The sequence below is a fragment of the Crotalus tigris genome, unplaced genomic scaffold (genome assembly GCF_016545835.1).
Source record: "Crotalus tigris isolate CLP2741 ecotype Arizona unplaced genomic scaffold, ASM1654583v1 scf7180000023772.879304, whole genome shotgun sequence".
Taxonomy (NCBI): Eukaryota; Metazoa; Chordata; class Lepidosauria; order Squamata; family Viperidae; genus Crotalus; species Crotalus tigris.
Window position 1 is genome coordinate 375,522 of NW_024100175.1, and position 8,871 is coordinate 384,392.

Genomic DNA, 8,871 nt, shown 5'->3' on the forward strand with positions numbered 1-8,871 from the left:
GGACAACACTTTATTCTCCTTCTACAACAACCAAGCAAAAGCAAAAGGCACGCAGGCCTTTTTATATGGCCAGAAACCCGGACAATGTCAACCAATAGGAACAGAGTGTTTTCATGCCTTGCGCATGCACACAAGGCTGGCACTGCTCTGTCTGGTCCCGGGCAGCTTTAGGAATGCCTGGGACCAATGCAACGTCCCGAGCCTGCTTTTGCAGGCTCAGGACACAACAAGATTCTCAAGATGTGATTGAGAGATTCAATGGCTTTCCTACTTCTTCTTAAGACAAACAAGTACCTGGCCAGAATGTAGCAGCTCTGAAATGGAAAGTCCACCAGCTTTCACCTCAATGACCATATGTCTGATAAATTACTGTGAAGGCATAAACACAGAGATAAGAACAATCCACATTTCTGTCTGTTCAATTGCAGGGAAACACACCATCTGTATACAGCATCGGCCATGTTTCCTCTTAAACGTTTTACCAGTATATACATATGTTCACATAGATTACTCACCTTTCATTTCTGCCAAGATTTAAAATGCAAAATCCTGGAGACAAAAGGTGTATTAAATTAATTGTTCTATATTTTACCAAGATAAAGCATTCTGACACTGTAGCAGAGTGCATTTTGCAGGGATAAAGCTAAATTGGTACCCAGCAGATAAAAGTGACTGAAATGTTACTCACGACAATGATGAAAATAATGAAAACAACAGGGACTTTGACTGTATGGTACAGAATTGTCCACCAACAGTTCATGTGATAAGCAAGCACTGTATAGAATAGCCAAAAAGTAATTCTTCTCCATCAACAAATAATTCAGAATTCCAACCCACTTTAAAATAAAGATGGAATCCTTGCTTAGAGAATTTAAGATTAGGTTTTATTTGGGAACAATTAGCAAACCAATTCTATGTCAGAGACACAAGGTGAATTAAGCATTACAAAGGCAATTTGCATAACTTTTATTCATTAAACCATATCCCATAAATCATATTCTCCCAATGTAAGTGAGTGACTTGGGGAACATTATAGTCAGGGGTTCCAGCAGTAATTAGTTGAATCAATAGTAAAATAAAGCAAAGGCTGCTGAAGTGAGGAGTTACTTCTCAGATTTAGACTAAAATAAGTAAAGACATGTGGAGCAAATCCAGACTAAGATAACATCAAACCCCATCTTCATAATATAGATTTAAATTGTCCTGATGACAAGGCATATTGAATTGAATATATACATGCAACAAATTCTAAAGATCTCTTGATCACGTCTACTGCCTGACCCATCAGGTAACGGAAAAAATGCCCAGCAGATTGAGACCAGAACTTCATAAAGATATGTATGAATGACCCTGATTTTCATCAAGGTATGAAGAAAACATCACCAAATGATCCTATTTCCTCTCCAGATGATCCAGATATAATTCATACCACTAAAAATATTTATGAGTCTTCAAAATTAAAGGTATAAAATGAAAAATCCAAAGCAGAAATAGTTAAACTATCTCTCTGGCTTAGGCAAAAATATAAAGTATAGGCAAATTGATTTTAAGACTTTTTGGGCTGCACAGAAAAGTTCTTCAGATCCAAATCTACAATCTTATTTCCATCTCACCATCTTCCCAAGAAGCAGACTGATTCCTTGAAGCAATATCAACACAAAACTAAAAACCTTGTGACATTTAATACTCTCAGGGGAATCCAGATGCACACAGCAAGAATGGGCTTACCTTGGTGTATTGGCTGATGAAAACCAAATCTTCTGACAAGCTGTTAGCTTGGCCCTGATTGGAAACTATCTTTAATTAAAACACCCCATCAAAACCCTAAACCAATTTCATCCCAGCTCAGCTAAGTGCTTTGTACAAAACATTAACTCTAAAATCTCATTACACATTCGCAACCCCTGTGACAAACATAAATGATAATTTAGCTCTAATGCAGTCAAGAGTAAGCCATTTCTTTTATTAAAAAAGAGGGGGAAAAACTCACTGCATTGGCAGCAACAGCATCCCAGCTGAAGACACAGCAAAATATTTTAATTCTTGATTCACTTTCTGCAGATAATTGGTAAGCTGGTTGTGTAACACATTATATCAATGCTGAGATTTATCAAATATTTTCTCTTGTTAATCAGACAGCCTGCAACCCAGCCCATCTTTAAAAAGAAACTAAATTAATTTTTGAATTCCAAATAGAATAGCCTATGGGAGGGGGGGAAGCAAAGGGTAAGGAGAGCCACTTAATTCCATGCATCCCCCAGCTGGAAGGAGGAAAATATTCTCATATTTGGTGATGCAAGTTGATTTAATTACAAATGTAAATGTTATATTTACCATTGTTGTATGAATGTGAAAAGTTCAAGAGAAGATAATACAGATGTCAGCTTTCCTACCGGATTCTTGAAGAAAAAGGAAGATGCGAAGGCACCTTGATTCAATCAGCTCTGGTTTACTTTGAGGTAAAGCAATGACTCAACACAGACCTCTAGAAAACAGGCTCTGTGCTCTATAAAGTTTGCGCTGGGAGCAATCGCCTCCCAGCGCTGCTTAAATATACTGGTGCTAATGCTACCCCACCCTCCACCTAATTAGTTATCAGCCACACCTCTGCCACACCCTGCCCAACAAACCACAACCCCACCCATCCATCATCTCCCAACCCCACCCTCCTGTCTCCCAACCAGCACCCGGCAGCAATCAGGGAAAGCAGCTAATACATCTGTGACTTTCCTGGGACACCCTGGCCTGGCAATGCATTCTTCAGGCTACCACCCATCAGCTGTTCGCCGGCTTGCCACTCATCAGCTGTTCGCCGGCTCAACCTTATTCTGCGCAGGTGCAGCAGCCTATCTGCGTATGCGCGGTGTCTCATGTTTTCTGGAACTGCCTGTCAGCTGTTTCAGCAGCCATAATGCCCGGAGGAGGATCCACAGCTCGTGCTTTCTTCCCAGGACAGTGAGCTCCTTTGGATCCTATGCTGGTTCTCCTCCACCGCCATCATGCTGTTCCCCCTTTTGTGTGTCAAGCCAGGAGGTCTTGACAGGTGGCCCCCCTACCAGGTGTCCTCCTGGACGTAGGCAAAACACATATAGTTAGGTTGGTGTTGTGGATGTTGGCACATCACACCTCCCCCCTGGTTTCTGGGGATGTTTGCGGTGGTATATGTATACTAATCGAGGGGCATTAACATCTGCCTCCCCCACCCATGACGCCTCGGATATTGGGTATCCCTTCCAATGTACTAGGTACTGTAACTGACCCTGCCAACACCATGAATCGAGTATTTTCTTGATTTCATAATGACCTCTCCCATTTGGACTAGGGGGCTGTTGTATCTGTCTGAATGAAGGTTTTGTTACTGGTTTCAGTAGACCACTGTGGAAGACTGGGTATACTTGCCCCACAGGCTGCGGGGCAACTGTAACCTTCATATTAGTAAAGTTGGAAGGGACCTTGGAGGTCATCTAGTCCAACCCCCTGCTCGGGCAGGAAACCCTACACCATTTCGGACAAATGGCTGTCCAGTCTCTTCTTAAAAACTTCCAGTGTTGGAGCATTTACTGCTTCTGGAGGCAAGCTGTTCCACTGATTAATTGTTCTCACTGTCAGGAAGTTTCTCCTTAGTTCTAGGTTGCTTCTCTCCTTGATTAGTTTCCACCCGTTGCTTCTTGTCCTGCCTTCAGGTGCTTTGGAAAATAGCTTAATTCCCTCTTCTTTATGGCAGCCCCTGAGATATTGGAATACTGCTATCATGTCCCCCCTTGTCCTTCTCTTCGTTAAACTAGACATACCCAATTCTAGCAACCGTTCCTTATATGTTTTAGCCTCCAGTCCCCTAATCATCTTTGTTGCTCTTCTCTGTACTCTTTCTAGAGTCTCAACATCTTTTTTACATCGTGGTGACCAAAACTGGATGCAGTATTCCAAGTGTGGCCTTACCAAGGCATTGAAGAGTGGTATTAATACTTCACGTGATCTTGATTCTATCCCTCTGTTAATGCAGCCTAGCACTGTGTTGGCCTTTTTGGCAGCTGCAGCACACTGTTGGCTCATATTTAGGTGATTGTCTACTACTGGATTGATAATCCGTTCTATCTTAAATGGCCCGATATATTTTGGTCCTAACTTCTTACATGGTCTGCGTAACTTTAAGTATTTAGCAGACAGGTACATTTCCTCAACGACCTGGAAGGGTTTTTGTGGACTCCATTTCTTGTCAGCTTGTCTTTTCGATGACTGTTCCGCTTTCTGTAATGCCTTCTTTACCGATTTCCATATACTTCTAGTTTGAAGCATCCAATTGTGTGGTTGTTGTGATCCAGGGTCTCCCTGAGGCCATTCGGGAATAGGGACAAACTCTAGTCCGTGTACCACCTGGAACGGAGTAAACCCTGTGCTGCTGTGGGTAGTGTTGTTATATGCCACCTCAGTGAATGGTAGGAGATCAGCCCAATTTGTCTGCTGATAATTGATATAACATCTAAGATACTGTTCAACCATTGCATTGGCACATTCAGCTGCTCCGTTTGTGCTGGGGTGGAATGCGGAACTCAACCCTTGAGACGAACCAATCGATGTGATGAAATCTCTCCAAAATTGGGCGGTGAATTGCATACCTCGGTCTGATATGATGTGATAGGGCACTCCATGTAGGCGATAGATATGTATTACAAATAGCTTGGCTAACCGCCTAGCTGATGGTAACCCTTTGCAGGGTATAAAATGTGCCTGTTTTGAAAACAGGTCTATCACCGTCCATATCACTGTGTTCCCATGGCTGGCTGGTAGGTCGACTATAAAGTACATGCCAATTTCCTCCCACAGATGGTTAGGATCTGACACCTGTTGTAGCAGGCCCGACAGTTTTCCTATGCATGGTTTTGTAGTCACACACATGGAACATTCCCGGACCTATTTCTCTACATCCGTTTTCATACCTGGCCACCAAAACTGTTGTTTGAGCAGGGTTTTTAGAAACCCAAAATGACCAGCTAACTTAACATCATGGCCTCACCATAGAACCTCCACCCATAGGGATTGTGGGACATATACTTTCTCACCCTTCCATGCCACCCTGTCCCTCATAGTAAGAATATGGGGATGGCTCGTTAACCATGGGTCAGCTATAAGAGCGCCTTGCAGAGTCTGTACCATGTCTTCCATAGATCGTACTACCAGGATTTTGTCCATGGACTGCACAGGTGGAGGTATAAGGGCTTGTACCACCTCCTCCCGCTTGCTATGGTATTGTGGTTTTCTTGATAATGCATCCATGAGAAAATTCCTCCCTTCCCAGTACGTTCTTTAGTTGAAATTGGAAACGTTGGAAATATAACGCCCATCTCACGTGCTTTGGAGTGAGTTGTCTGGGTGTTTGTAGTGTTTCCAGATTTTTGTGGTCAGTCCACATCTCAAATTTCTCTTGCTCCTCCAAAAAATGATGCCATGTGGCTAACGCCCACCTTATCACATACGCCTCCTTCTCCCAAATCGCCCAACCCTGTTCAGCGTTGGTTAATTTACGTGAGGTGAATGCACATGGTTGCAAACTCCCCTGTTCATTCCTTTGTAAGAGCACTGCCCCCACCACCACGTCACTCGCGTCTGTTTCTACTATAAAGGGTTCCTCTGGATTGGGATGTCGTAAGACGGGCTCCCTTGAAAACAAAACTTTTAAAGTCTCAAATCTTGTTGGCACTTAAGTGATCAGAGTAATGGTTTGTTTGGCCATGTCTTGTTACCTGTAGCTTTTGTATGAAGTAACTCCTTTAACGGTAATGCCACTTCAGCAAAAGATCGAATAAATTGTCTGTAAAAATTTGCAAAGCCGAGAAAACTTTGCAGTTGACGACACATTCGTGGAGCTTGCCAGTCTAGGACAGCCTGCACTTTTATTGGATCCATTTCCACCACCCCCCTCCAGATATTCTGTACCCTAGGTAATCCAATTTACTTTGATGGAATGCACACTTTGACAACTGAACATATAATTGTGCATTGAGGAGTTTGCATAGAACTTGTTAGACTAACTGCACGTGATCTTCCTTGTTATCCGAATACATGAGAATGTCGTCAAGGTATACAACAACTCCTTGGTACAAATGTTCATGCAGCACTTCATTTATAAGTGTAGGGATAAGAGACAGGCGAAAGTTGCGAGCAGAAAACTGCCCTACCAACACTTGTGCCTTTGCTATGCATCTATCTTCTCCCCCCCCCTCACATCACCATGGTGACGTGACGTAGGTCTATGTGACCTTGCCAATTTGATAAGGCTAATTGGTGAACAACAAGTTTCCCTGTTTATGGCCTCTAACTTTTTACTCTTGAGGATTGGTAAAGGATTTTAGCCAATGAAATGCTGTTGCCATGCTGTATCTTTTGCTATTTGTGAACCTCTATATAAACAATAAAAGGCTGCGTAGGGTGGCCATTTCTTTGCACCCTTCAATGACTAAGGAGTGATTACTACAGCTGGCGCCCTCAGCAGGGACATTTTGTTTTGGGACCCCTACGGGAAGAAGCAGCTGCCAACATACTTACCATCGTCTGGAACAGACCACTAAGTGCACTTTCGTCTTACGAGACCCCTCAGTGAGTAAGTATGGGCTGCAAGTTATCTCAGCCCCCGCAAAAGCAAGGACATGCATGGAGGAACTCAGATTCCTCCTCTAACCTGGGGCAGACACAAGGAAGTGGGTGGGCTGAGATAAGAAAACAGTGTTCTTCGAATCCTGAGCATCGGACGCTTAGGCTAAAAGATAGAGCATAAATTACATCTTGAACCTTGGGCTTCAGTATAACACCTATAGTGTTCACTCCTGTCAGAAAGGGAGGAAAAAAATGGACCCAAATACTTCAGAACGGCAATTAACTATCAGCCCGCTTCTGCTTGCAACTAAGTAAAATTTATTCCTTCTAAAAACATCTTTAATTGGATTTTCAGCTTCTTCTGAAGAGGCTAATTCTTTGCTTATTAGTTGAGACATAACTCAAAATTTACTCCCTCAGAACAAAGTCTTTTGAGCAATCGGAATGCTCTGCAATATATTAAGTTAGCCGTCAGACAAATGTCTGGTTGTGTTTTGTGTTATGTGTGTGTGTGTGGCCACTCAGAACATTATGCTTGGGCTTGGAATGGTGAGAAAAATGGGAAATGATTAGGGCCCTCAAAACCACTTTTTGGTTGAAATCACCTTGTCATTTTTCTCGTTTCTTGCAAGACAAGTTATATGTCTAAATAAATGTTGTTGTAACAGTATTTGTGTATATACATTTGTCTGTGTTGTTCTGTGTTATTCCAAGACTTGGAAGAGGCTCAAAGCCCTCTCTGGTAACAACAGTACAAAAAGGCCTTGCTAAGAATATATGGTTTGTCTGGAGAAAGTATAAATGAAATAATTGTATGTGGAATGGTTTTATGCAAACAGTTAGTATGGAACTGAATGAGTTAATTTGTTGAAGTGTGTGTTAGCTTTCAAAACCCACCCATTTTCTCCCTAACTGTGAAAATAATAGTAAATATTTGTATGAGAAGAATTTCATGGAGAATGTATGAAAGAATTTATTGAAAAATGCATATGAAGGAGATGAAGCTATTTTTTGGTGGTGAGATTTCTCCCCCCTGTCTCTTTCGGCTGGCTGCGTTGCTTAAAAAGCCAGAGACAGGAAGGAGGGGGGGGAACTGTTTGTTTAAAAAATTTTTTCCTCTGCTTGGAATTGTATCTGAAGAGTGATGAGAGGGAAGAAACGAAAGGAGAGAGAAAAGAGTAAAGGAGGGGAGAAGGAAGTAGGAAGTTGGAGGAAGAGGAAAGGGGAGCAGAGTGGTTAAGGAGAGAAGAGGAAGAAGAGGAAAGTAGAGAAGAGTGAGTGTGGAGGGAATGTATCTTAATATCTGATAAGTATTACGGTATATGTATGGGGGAGAGTTTGGAAAAATAAAAAAATAATTGTAATCTGAGAAGAGTGGAGTGAATCTGAAACTTGACATTCACCTATGCAGTTTCGGCAAATAATTTTTTTTTATTCAAAAGAAAAACAGTAATGTTGGACAATATTTTTTATATCCAACAGCCAAAAGAACTAACTGAATTACATTGTTATAGATTTATAAATGTTTAACCTATTTATATACAAATTGTTTCCATCTGAATGGACTTTGCTTAAATTGAAGCACCAAAGATATAATTTAATTGGCTTTCAAAAAATATAAAATGATTTAGGATTGCAATAAGTCCCAGAAAAAATATAGTTGCACAAATTGATGACATCATGAATACTCAATTTGTGGACAGAATTCCACACTTTTGATTTTTTCCTACTAGTAAATTACCTAATGGAGCATTAACTGTAAAAAAAGTGTAGAAATGTATATTCACAAATAGGTATTTAGGAACAATTTCCCCCACCTTTATGAGGGGAAACAGGTTCACATGTTATTTTTTATCTTTTTTTGGACAATTTTATACAACCTGAAATATTGTTTTTACTCATGGTCTTCTCTATAATTCCACGGGTCAAGCTATCGTGGAACGTGCTAATTGGTCTTTCAAGGACTGCCTTCACAAACAAATAAAAAAGGACGGATTATCTAGGATACCCAATTTGTCGTGGGTAATACAACAGGTTCAAAAAGTATTATTTACATCACACCAATTGAATATTTCCATTCCAAATTTGACTGCTTATCAGAGACACTTTCAACAGAAAACAAGCTTGCCTCCACCTCTGGCATATCGGGCATTACCAGACAAAGCATGGTTGGGACCAGTCCCTCTGATCACTTGGGAGCGGGGCTACGCTGCTGTGCTTGCTCCAACAGGACCTTCGCGGATTCCAGCGCATTGTGATCACCCAGTCAGGGATGTCGTT